The sequence below is a fragment of the Triticum dicoccoides genome, chromosome 4A (assembly GCF_002162155.2).
Source record: "Triticum dicoccoides isolate Atlit2015 ecotype Zavitan chromosome 4A, WEW_v2.0, whole genome shotgun sequence".
NCBI lineage: Eukaryota > Viridiplantae > Streptophyta > Magnoliopsida > Poales > Poaceae > Triticum > Triticum dicoccoides.
The window spans coordinates 715,739,811-715,750,245 of record NC_041386.1 but is presented as its reverse complement, the minus strand read 5'-3'; the positions used below and the strand labels follow the sequence as shown (position 1 = coordinate 715,750,245).

The 10,435-nt window shown below is 41.6% G+C and overlaps 1 pseudogene; it reads left to right on the top strand.

Moving 5' to 3' along the window:
• Positions 1–6,054: 6,054 nt before the first annotated feature.
• On the top strand, positions 6,055–8,278 carry LOC119289851 (annotated as a pseudogene).
• Positions 8,279–10,435: the final 2,157 nt, after the last annotated feature.

Here is a 10,435-nt window from a genome sequence, read left to right as displayed (position 1 = left end):
CTGATCATTCTTACAGATAGCACATGGACAACACATAAAATCATCCGCCCGCTTGTTTGCCTCAGCCGCAATCAGAAAAGTATGCACGCCTTTAACGAACTGGGGAGAGCATCGGTCATCGTACATCCATTGTCGGCTCATCTTCATTATAGAACACCGAAAATACCAAATTAATACAAGTTCATACACACTTGTTCTCATAAAACAACTCACACACTCTCTAGCTAAAGCATTTAAATGCAACAACAAATGCGATCAAGATCGCCACTAAGGTAACAATTGATCCAACATCATAATGATACCAATCCTCACTATCAATGGCATATTTTTTTAATCTTTCTAATCTTCAAGCGTATTTTCTCCATCTTGATTTTGTGATCATCGACGACATCGGCAACATACAACTCCAGTTTCATCTTCTCTTCTTCAATTCTTTTCAATTTTTCTTTCATATTCTCGTTTTCTTTTTTAACTAAATTTAACTTCTTGACAAATGGGTCGGTTGGAATTTCTAGTTCACATAGCTCCTAGATAAAAAATATCTATGTCAATTTGATGGGCATAATTGGCATAAACGCGAAATGCAACAAATAGTTATAAAAGAGAATATATATACCACATCAGAATCATAAACCGGACGAGGGCCGACGGGGACATCTATCAAGACCATGGCACTATGTATGACAAACAAACATACAAGTAAGAAAATTATACAAGTAACTATCTAAATCATACAAACATGATTTTTTTATATAAAAAGACAAAAACAAGAGGCTCACCAAGCTAGGTGGTGCCGGCGACAGGACGGGGTGCGGGCGATCGACGGTGATTAGGATGGGGACGGGAAGGCACTAAGTAAACCACACCTACATATGCAAACTAAGAAGTTAATTTGAGCTCAGATTGCATATAAATCAAATAAACTACCACATATAATTACTTCCAAACTAAAACCCACAAATCACTATACTTATAGAGCATTGCAAGAGCTAATCTAGCAATGAGAGATAAAAGGACAAAGTTGCTAACGTTTGTGATCACTTGGATGGACGGGGGGCCTCAAATCTTGACAATTTTAGGCAAAATGAAGGATGAGCTCGAGCTTTGGGGAAGAACAGAGACGAGAAGGAAAGGGGAAGAACAGGGAGCTCGATCGCGTGCTGGACGAAGGGTTTATATAGGAAAACCTTTAGTCCCGGTTCATGACACAAACCGGGACTAAATGTGAGCTACTAGTACCGGTCCGTGCCATGAACCGGGACTAAAGGGCCTGGTGGGGCCCCAGCCTGACACCAGCCTGCCACTACCTCTTTAGTCCCGGTTCGTGCCACAAACCGAGACTAAAGGTTCAACACGAACCGGGATTAATGATGCCCGCCCGCCTAGCCGTTGAAACCGGTACTAATGGTCACATTAGTGCTGGTCCGTAATTTAAACGGAACTAATGAGGTGAACATAGGGTTGTTTTTCTACTAGTGAAAGTAGAAGGGCCAGGTCATGATGCGAGCACAGCGGGCCGGTAGCAGCGTATGCGTGGCCATGATCCTAACGACGTGGGGTGGCACGTCCGCCAAGGGCATGGCGTCTTGATCGGGCATGGCTGTTACACAAGGAATAAAAACAACAAAAACAGAAAAGCCGCAAATCAGTTGCGCGGCACAAAATTCCAACGTGTTCTTGAGCTGTTTGGCTGAGTTGGTCCTTGTGCTCATGAGAGAGTTGCCGTTTGGTAACGGCAATGATCAATGTAGATCCAGAGTGATTTTGCACCTGTGGTGACTTGTTTGGTGCGAGTTGTCATGGCTTGGTGAGTGGATAATGCTAGTCTTGTTGTTGAAGCCAACAAGGACAAGCCAGAGGGAACCTGAATGTTATGACGGTCAAGTCGATGCTAGTCTTGTGGTTGAAGCTAAATTATTTCTTCAGGAGAATTAAAAAAAGCACAATTATTTTCCGACATGCTACCCCATTTGAAAGCACCGTGCCTGTGTGAACATCCGGTCACTTCAAAGTCTTGGTCCCCAAGCACTTAAGGTGCCTGTGTCCGCATCCATTCACAAGCCCATGTGTCGTATTTTGATGAAGAGGAGTCCATGTGTCCACATCCATCCATTATTTTCTGAAGTACTCCCCACTATTTAGCATCGAATGCCCATATATGCCGAGTGTATTTAGGGGACCAATCCAGACACGTGCCAACCCCTGGGAGATTCGTGGCGCAGCAAATAAGCCGAGCATGGCCCTCGGCTTACAGTGAAATGACACAGCTTACAAGGCCTAATCCGGTCCAAATGAAGCCGAATACTGTAAGCTGGCTTACACTTCACCAAGGTTAAATTGGGCTTCGCCGAATATGTTTCATACTCGGGTTCATTTATTTTTCCGGTAGCGATAGATACAATACAACACATCCTAAGCAGTACAGTAGCAAACCCACTTGGAGCAAATTAAACTATATACATACATGAGCTAAAGGAAATTACTTTATAGAACATCCATCAATTCAACGGAAAAGCTGGATTACCAGCATATATTCTTAACCACCACTTTTCAACAATTCCAGCTACCAAGCACCTGCGATTGTTGACAAGTATGGTGGAAATCCGAGATTAGCATGTAGTAACACTTTTCTGACCCAAATTCAGATAATCTCGATATACTGAAATTCAGTGTTGATTTACCATAACACAAACACAATGTTTGCTTATTTTGGATTTTTTGAATTAATGGACAACTAGTTCATGCGGACCCGAGATAGGATTGCTGGCAACTTAAGATGAATTATACGGAAGGGCTTCAAGTTTTTTCCTTCCTTTTTGTCTGAATGAAAAGAATGCAACTCTAAATGAAGTAATTAACTCAAACAGGTGTCATTCTTCCTTTCTCCGAAGTCTGTTAATGACGAGGAGCCACAGAAAAAGTATCTTCAGGGATGACCCGTAAGATTCCATGTGTGAGGCAAATGCACATGACTAAATAATATAACTGCAACTACTACGAAAATTAGCAAGCGCGGACGAGCTCGCACGCTCTCGGAATCGCTAGGCGCTCATTTCCTTCGTGATATGGGCTGGGTCAGGTATTGTCGGCTGTATAGGTTTTCTAACATCCTTATTTTATATATGGATGATGGTGGACCCACGTGCATAGCCGACGGCCGAGTTTGCTGGATGCAGCGACGACGTCCGTCACATATAGACTTCTCATCAGACTAATAGGCTTGCCATGCGATTGAGACACACACATACACCGGTATACTTATTCCTGTGTGCAGAGCTAGCTAATTACTTCGTCCATGCAGCTAGATTGACTGTCCACAACTTTTCTAATACTCACCTGGAAAATTTCAGAATTATTTTTGCTATTTCCATACAAGAGCACACATTCATATTTTTTGTAATGTTCACATGGCAATTTATGAAAAACAATTCTCTAAAACGCAAGGCAATTCTTGAACCACCCCTACTATTTTTACACCATGGCAAAAAAAAAAGACTTTGCTGGCAAAACTAAATAGTGGACCAAGGCAACTCCAAAAATTTCTGTTATGCTTTTCAAGTGATGAAAAATTCACTTCCCTATGTTTTCTAAAATGATGGCAATTAATAACATGGCAAAATTCCTAGATTTTGTACAAATAAATTTGACATGCTAAGTTTCAGAAACAAGAATTTACGGTGGTAGCCACGAATAAAAATGCAAAGGTCGATGCAATAAACCTGCCATGGTCAAATACAATAAATTCCCCATAAGTACATTTATTGAAATGTAGAATAAAATTTAAACTGCCCATGGCAAAAACATCAGAAAGTTTGTCATGCCTAGTTTATAGCTAAAAAGCAAGTAATTTTTTTCCATTTAATGAGCATAGATCTAATACATATTAAGGTGCCATGGCAGAAACATCTTTAAAAAGTTTAACATGACATGTGTGTGTGTGTGTGTGTGTGTGTGTATATATATATATATATATATATATATATATATGTATGTATGTATGTACGTATGTATGTATTACAAAACTTAAGGTCGCGTGGCAAAAAATATCTTAATTTTTGCCTTGGCAACTACATAGATATAGAACAACTACTTAAGACGCCATGTCAAAAACACATTAAGTTTGCCATGGATATTATATGGTTGTAGTAGAAAACTTAAACTGAACATGAAAAAAAAGGTTGCCATGTATATATTATAGCTAAAAATCAAGTAAAATTCCATGTCATGTACATAGTTGAAGGCAAATAAAACATCATAAGTTGTCAAAGCCAAAAAAATCACAACATGGCAAAAATGGCAATTATGTGTAAAAATTACCATGACACTACTTGCCATTAATTTGAAAAGAAAAACAAAGCATGGCAATTGCGTATATAATTTGTCAGGATGCGTACGCAAAGTGTGCCATCATGCTCTTAAAAACAGTGCACATCGTGGCAAATTTAAAGAATATTGTTCTTTTGAGAAAGAAGGCGAATTTAGGATTTTTTTTTCATGGGTGCATGACAATTTTTGCTAGGAATTTTGTTCTCTAGAAACACGGCAAATTTAGGAATTTGCCATGCTGCGGAAGAGAATTTTTTGACATGTTCAATAATTGGGAAGTTATTTACAAAACAAATGCCATTATAAAAACAATAAAAAGATAATTTGACATTGTATCTACAATAAAAATGCCATGATAAATACTTTTTTTATTTGCTTTTGCCGTGGTACAATTGAAACAAGAATACCTGTATTTGCCATGTGAACATGGCGATATATATTAAGTGGGCATGTATGTAAACTATTTGTTTCAACAATTGCCATGATTTAGAAAACACAATTTCTTTCTAGAATTGCCATTAGACAATTATAAATTTGTTTCAAGAACTGCCATGATTTAGAAAATAGAATTTGTAAATTGTCGTGTGACAATTTTAATTTTTCTAAAAATTTGGCATGTGCTTGGAAACATAATGTTCTGACTTTGCCATGTGACCAATAGAAATTTCATTCATACTTGTTATGTTAGACAGAAAAAAAATTGCTCCCGAATCCCATGAACCAATTCAAAACATTTTTAGAAAATTACACAGATACAGATCGATAGCGTACATGCTGCTAGTACTACGCTTCATATGCCATTTTCCCGTCAGGCCAAGGCGAGCTATGAATCGGCGAAACAGGGCGCATCGTCCAGGTTCTTCATCCGCGCGCCGAGGTTGTCCCGGAGGAGGAGCTCGAACCCCAGCAGCAACTACTTGGCTGGCCGAGGCGAGGCGTTGGTCATCCACTGCTCCTCCCACCGCTTCCGCTCCCGTGCGTGCGTCTCCTTGGTGTGTATGTGCTATGTGTGTGGTGCTGACTGCTGAGGGTGGGAGATGAGTGAAGGAGAGAGTGTTGAGCTATTTCGCTCACGTCATGTGCGTTTCCACCATTCTGTGCCGATGGATCGTTTTCTAGGATTATTGTCAGTCCATCACGGCGCCGTTCCACCCCGTTGTTAGGTCATATGCGTACACACACCGTACACGAACTGTTCGCACCTGACATCTTCGGTCGTATTTTCATCAGCACTAAATGCAACCTCCCACGCCTCACCGTACCATTGGTCCACCAAGCGGGAGCGCGCGAGCTCGTCCGCTATATCCCCACACTCCAACTACTACTACTAACAAGATGCAGGGACCATAAATCTATCAAAGGTTGCCAACTAAGTCATACGAATCGGGTAGCAATCACATCTGTCATGAGTGTCTGGATAACGACCTAGTAGTAGCAAACTTTGTGGGGCTGCATATTTGTTTCCAACTATATATGCAAACTATTAAATGGGCTATAGAAGCCAACAATTGACTATTATTCGTGTTAGCTTTTACGATACTAGTAGCTTGTTCTTCAGCGGACAAGCGGAATGTAAGTCCTCCCCGATACCATGCTCTGCCTTATCATCTCCTCGTGTTCCACGAGAAAAGACAGGATAGCCAACGAATGCTATATGTATAGGTCAGTCCTCCCCTATATAATTAGCACAAGTGCACGAGCACAACACAGCACCGAGGTCTTAGAGAGAGAGAGAGAGAGAGAGAGAGAGAGAGACCATCATGGCAGCTCAGACCGACAAGATGGCCGTCCCCACCGACGCTGAGCTGCTCCAGGCCCAGGCCGACCTGTGGCGCCACACCTTGTGCTACCTCACGCCCATGGCGCTCCGGTGCGCCGTCGAGCTAGGCATCCCCACGGCCATCCATGGCCTCGGCGGCGCCGCGTCGCCCCACGACCTGATCGCCGCGCTGTCACTGCCCTCGTCCAAGCTGTCGTTCCTCGGCCGCCTGCTGTATCAGCTGGCCACGGCAGGCGTCTTCGACACCACCGACGCGGGGACGACGTACCGCCTCAACCCGATATCGTACCTCCTGGTGGACGGGTCCACATCGACGGCGATGGCTGCCAAACAGCCATCGTGCGTGTGGCTTCCTCGCGGTACTACGTGGAGGCGGCATTTGGGCTGGCGGACTGGTTCAGGAAGGACTTTGACGGGCCGGTGCCTTCGCCGTTCGAAGACTTGCACGGCGCGACCATCTTCGACGACAGCATGGCGCTCCTGGACCCGGAGATGGATAAACTGGTCCACGAGGCCAAGGCTTCCCATAACCATATGGGGATCGGTCTTGTGCTACGACAGTGCCGTGACCTATTTCAGGGACTGGAGTCTCTGACTGCCTTGTGCGGTGGTGATGGGACGACGGCGAGGGCCATCGTCAAGGCCTATCCGCACATCAAGTGCACTGTGCTGGACCTGCCAAAGGTCATCGACAAAGCTCCGGCTGAAGGAGTGGTTAAGTATGTTGCTGGTGACATCTTCCATGTCGCCCCGCCTGCTCAAGCTGTGTTGATCAAGGTATTTATGAATCTGCCATCTTCCACCTCGTCCCACATGCTCATATATTAGGGTTTTCTTAAGTTACACATTTTAAAGTTTGACCAAATTTACAGAAGATATATTAAAATTCATAATACCAAATCACTATTATTAGATCTATCATCTACTACCTTTGTAAGCTAATAGAAGACGTTTTAGATCATCACAATAGTGATCTAAAACGCCTTATATTACATTTTGTAGAAGTAGTAGTATATTTTCATTTTGTACTTATTTGGTGTTGTAAACATTGATATATTTTATATGAATTTTATTACACTATTTTTTTTGAATGTTTTATTAAACTATTTACAAAGTTTGACTCAAAGGCAAATCTAATTAATATGTGAAGTAAACAAAGAAACAGAGGGGGTACTAGTTAACTTAGTCGAGTTTGAGTCAGATTAGGACTTATGTAGCCAGTCGTGAGTGAACGAACGTTCTCCATGTAGTCATGCATGTAGCACGATCCAGTATATGTCCCTGAGTTTGGTTTCTAGTCACACGCTCGCGAGATTGTGATGGGGTGCATGATATCAAGGCAACGTGAAATCAACGACCATTGCACGATAAAACCGACATATCATTGTGGTCTCCAATGTTTAGTGTTTTATGCGTGTGTTCGTGATCCATAGGTGAAACCCAATAGAGAGCACCGACTAAAAATGATTAGTTGTTCTGTTTGAAGTAACACTTTAATTCAAGTTATATTTTCTTGCTAGTTTTGATTAAACTTACAGAAGTTTATCCGTGCATGGTAGTCTGTTCTGCACTTGTGGAGCGACGAGGATTGCATCAAGATCTTGGCACAATGCAAGAAGGCCATTCCTCCCCGAGACGCAGGAGGAAAAGTCATTGTGATAGATATTATGCTTAGCTCGGCTTCAGGGCTGATGCTGGAAACCCATCACCTGGTGGATACGTTGAAGCTGGTGATGACGAGAGGTCGGCAGCGGGATGAAAAGGACTGGAGCGACATCTTCATGAAAGAAGGATTCAGCGAATATAAGATTTTCAAGAAAGTTGGAGCTCGAGTTGTCATTGAGGTCTACCCGTAAGGTTGTGCTCCCAAATGCTATAATATATGTTGTGAACTGTTGTGTGCTCCAAGGATATATAAATAATTGTGTGCCTTACAATTTTCTGAAGGGAGGTCTCGCGGGTCATAAAATAGGAACACTGTTATGTTTTGTTACATTATGGTACTCGTGCGACTTTCTTTTGGAAAAGTATTATATATGCACTCACAGTGTTTTTCATACGATACCATGTACAATAGCCTACCATAAGATTATGTTGGAAATATTCCCTAGAGGCAATAATATTGTATTATTTATTTTCACATTTATAATTAAGAGTTGATATTCTATGCTATATTTGCTCCGATCCTGGAATATGAGATTCAATAAAAATCTCATAAGCATGTGTGGAATGATAAACGGTAAAATCCGATTCCTAGTCTCGCCGTAGAACTATCTCAAGTGTTGTATGTTGATCATTTCTTCCGGATCTTGGGATATTTTTAAGTGTAACGATAGTCCCAAACAACATTGAGAGTATGACATTAGAAGAATGACCGTATTGAGTTGTTCCAACTTGTTTGTTATACTTCGAGATACTATCGTATCGTCACAAATCTATTGTTATAACACAGACAGTTAACGTACAAGTAGATAAAGGGGCTTTTGTCCCGGTTGGTAAGGCCCTTTAGTCCCGGTTTTTGAACCGGGACTAAGGTCGCGGCCACGTGGAGCTCCACCTTTAGTCCCGGTTGGTAACACCAACCGGGACTAAAGGAAATTTTACGATTTTTTTTTTTGAAATTTTTTTATTTTCAAATTTCTGAATTATTTTAACCTCTAATCTCTAATCACCACCCCTCATCACTGCTCAATTTATTCTCTAATCTCTAATCACCCCTCATCATTCCAAATCATCTAACTTCCCGAACGGTCACCCATCCTCCCACTCCCCCAGCCTGAGCACGCTTAACTTCCGGGTTCTATTCTCCCTCGTTTCCAAGTCTGCACTTGTTGTTTTCCTCACAAAAGTAAGATGTCAATCCTATTAACCTTCAGGAATTTTCCTTGAGCATGAAGTGACACATTTCACTGTTTGAGTTTGAAACTATTGTTTTAAAAAACAATAATTATTTTGTAACACTAATATTTCTTGAATAATTAGTTTGACCATTGTTTGACCATTGTTTGACCACAGTTTGACCATTGTTTGACCACAGTTTGACCAGATTTGACCAAAATTCAAAATAACTGAAATAATTATTTAGTAACACTAATATTGTAGAATAATTAGTTTGATCATTGTTTGACCACAGTTTGAAAAAAATTCAATTTTTTCCACTCTAGATCTTAAAAGCCCTGTAACTTTTTTTCTGTTAGGTTTTTGGGGATTTTGAAAATGTTTAACTTTTCGAGTAGATGATTTTTCATATAAAAAAATTTCATCCGAGTTAGTATGCAAAAGTTATGCCCATTTTTACAAATTCTCGAGAGATTTTGCAAATAAAGTCGAAGTTCATATTTGCAAATTTTCCCAACAACTAGACCACATATCACATGGGAAACTTATTTTCTTTTATTTTTTTGACATTTTCATCATTTTCTTTTATTTTTTTAAACTGAAAAGGCGAACCACAGGGGGGGGTAGAGTTTGAAAATGGGACCTTTAGTACCGGTTCGTGCCATGAACCGGTACTAATGCCTCAAACCCCATTAGTAACGATTCGTGCCACGAACCGGGACTAAAGGTCTAACCCTTTAGTCCCGGTTGGTGCCACGAACCGGGACTAATGGGCATCGCACCCTTTAGTCCTGGTTCGCGGCACCAACCGGGACTAAAAGGTCCAGACGAACCGGGACAAATGGCCCATGTGGCCCTTGGGCGCACGAACCGGGACTAATGCCCCCATTAGTCCCGGTTCTAGACTGAACCGGGACTAATGGGCTAACCCGGGGTGGACCAAAGCCCTCTTTTCTACTAGTGGTATGCTTTAGTTTCTTAGACCATGAGAGGATCGTAGCCACTTCTTACTGGATGATTAACTTTGGGGATGCTCAAATGCCATATATTAAACGGTGATCATCAGGACAACTTACATGTTCGTCGGAAAGTTTGACAAGGGGTTGGATAGCTCAAGAGTGGGATTTGCTCCTCCAACGATGAAGAGATATTCTTAGGGTCTCTCAGTGCGATGGCATGCATCATCATCTGGCCAAACACAGGTGACTGGGTCATAGGGATGCCAGAACATGTCAACGAGAAAGACGAACAAAATTGGTAATGAGCAGACTAGTATCGTGAGCATGAGATTGACTCAAGAGGATACTGATACATCTCACCCTGGATTTTGTAAAGTATCGCGAAGCAAAGGGATAGCTTATGATAAACAAAGGTTTACTCGAATATCATTCGTTTTTTCACGGGGATGAATATGGATGTCCACGGTTCCACTATTGATCATTGAGCGAAAGGGAGTGTCGGTCATATCTATATTTTAACGAACCTACAGGG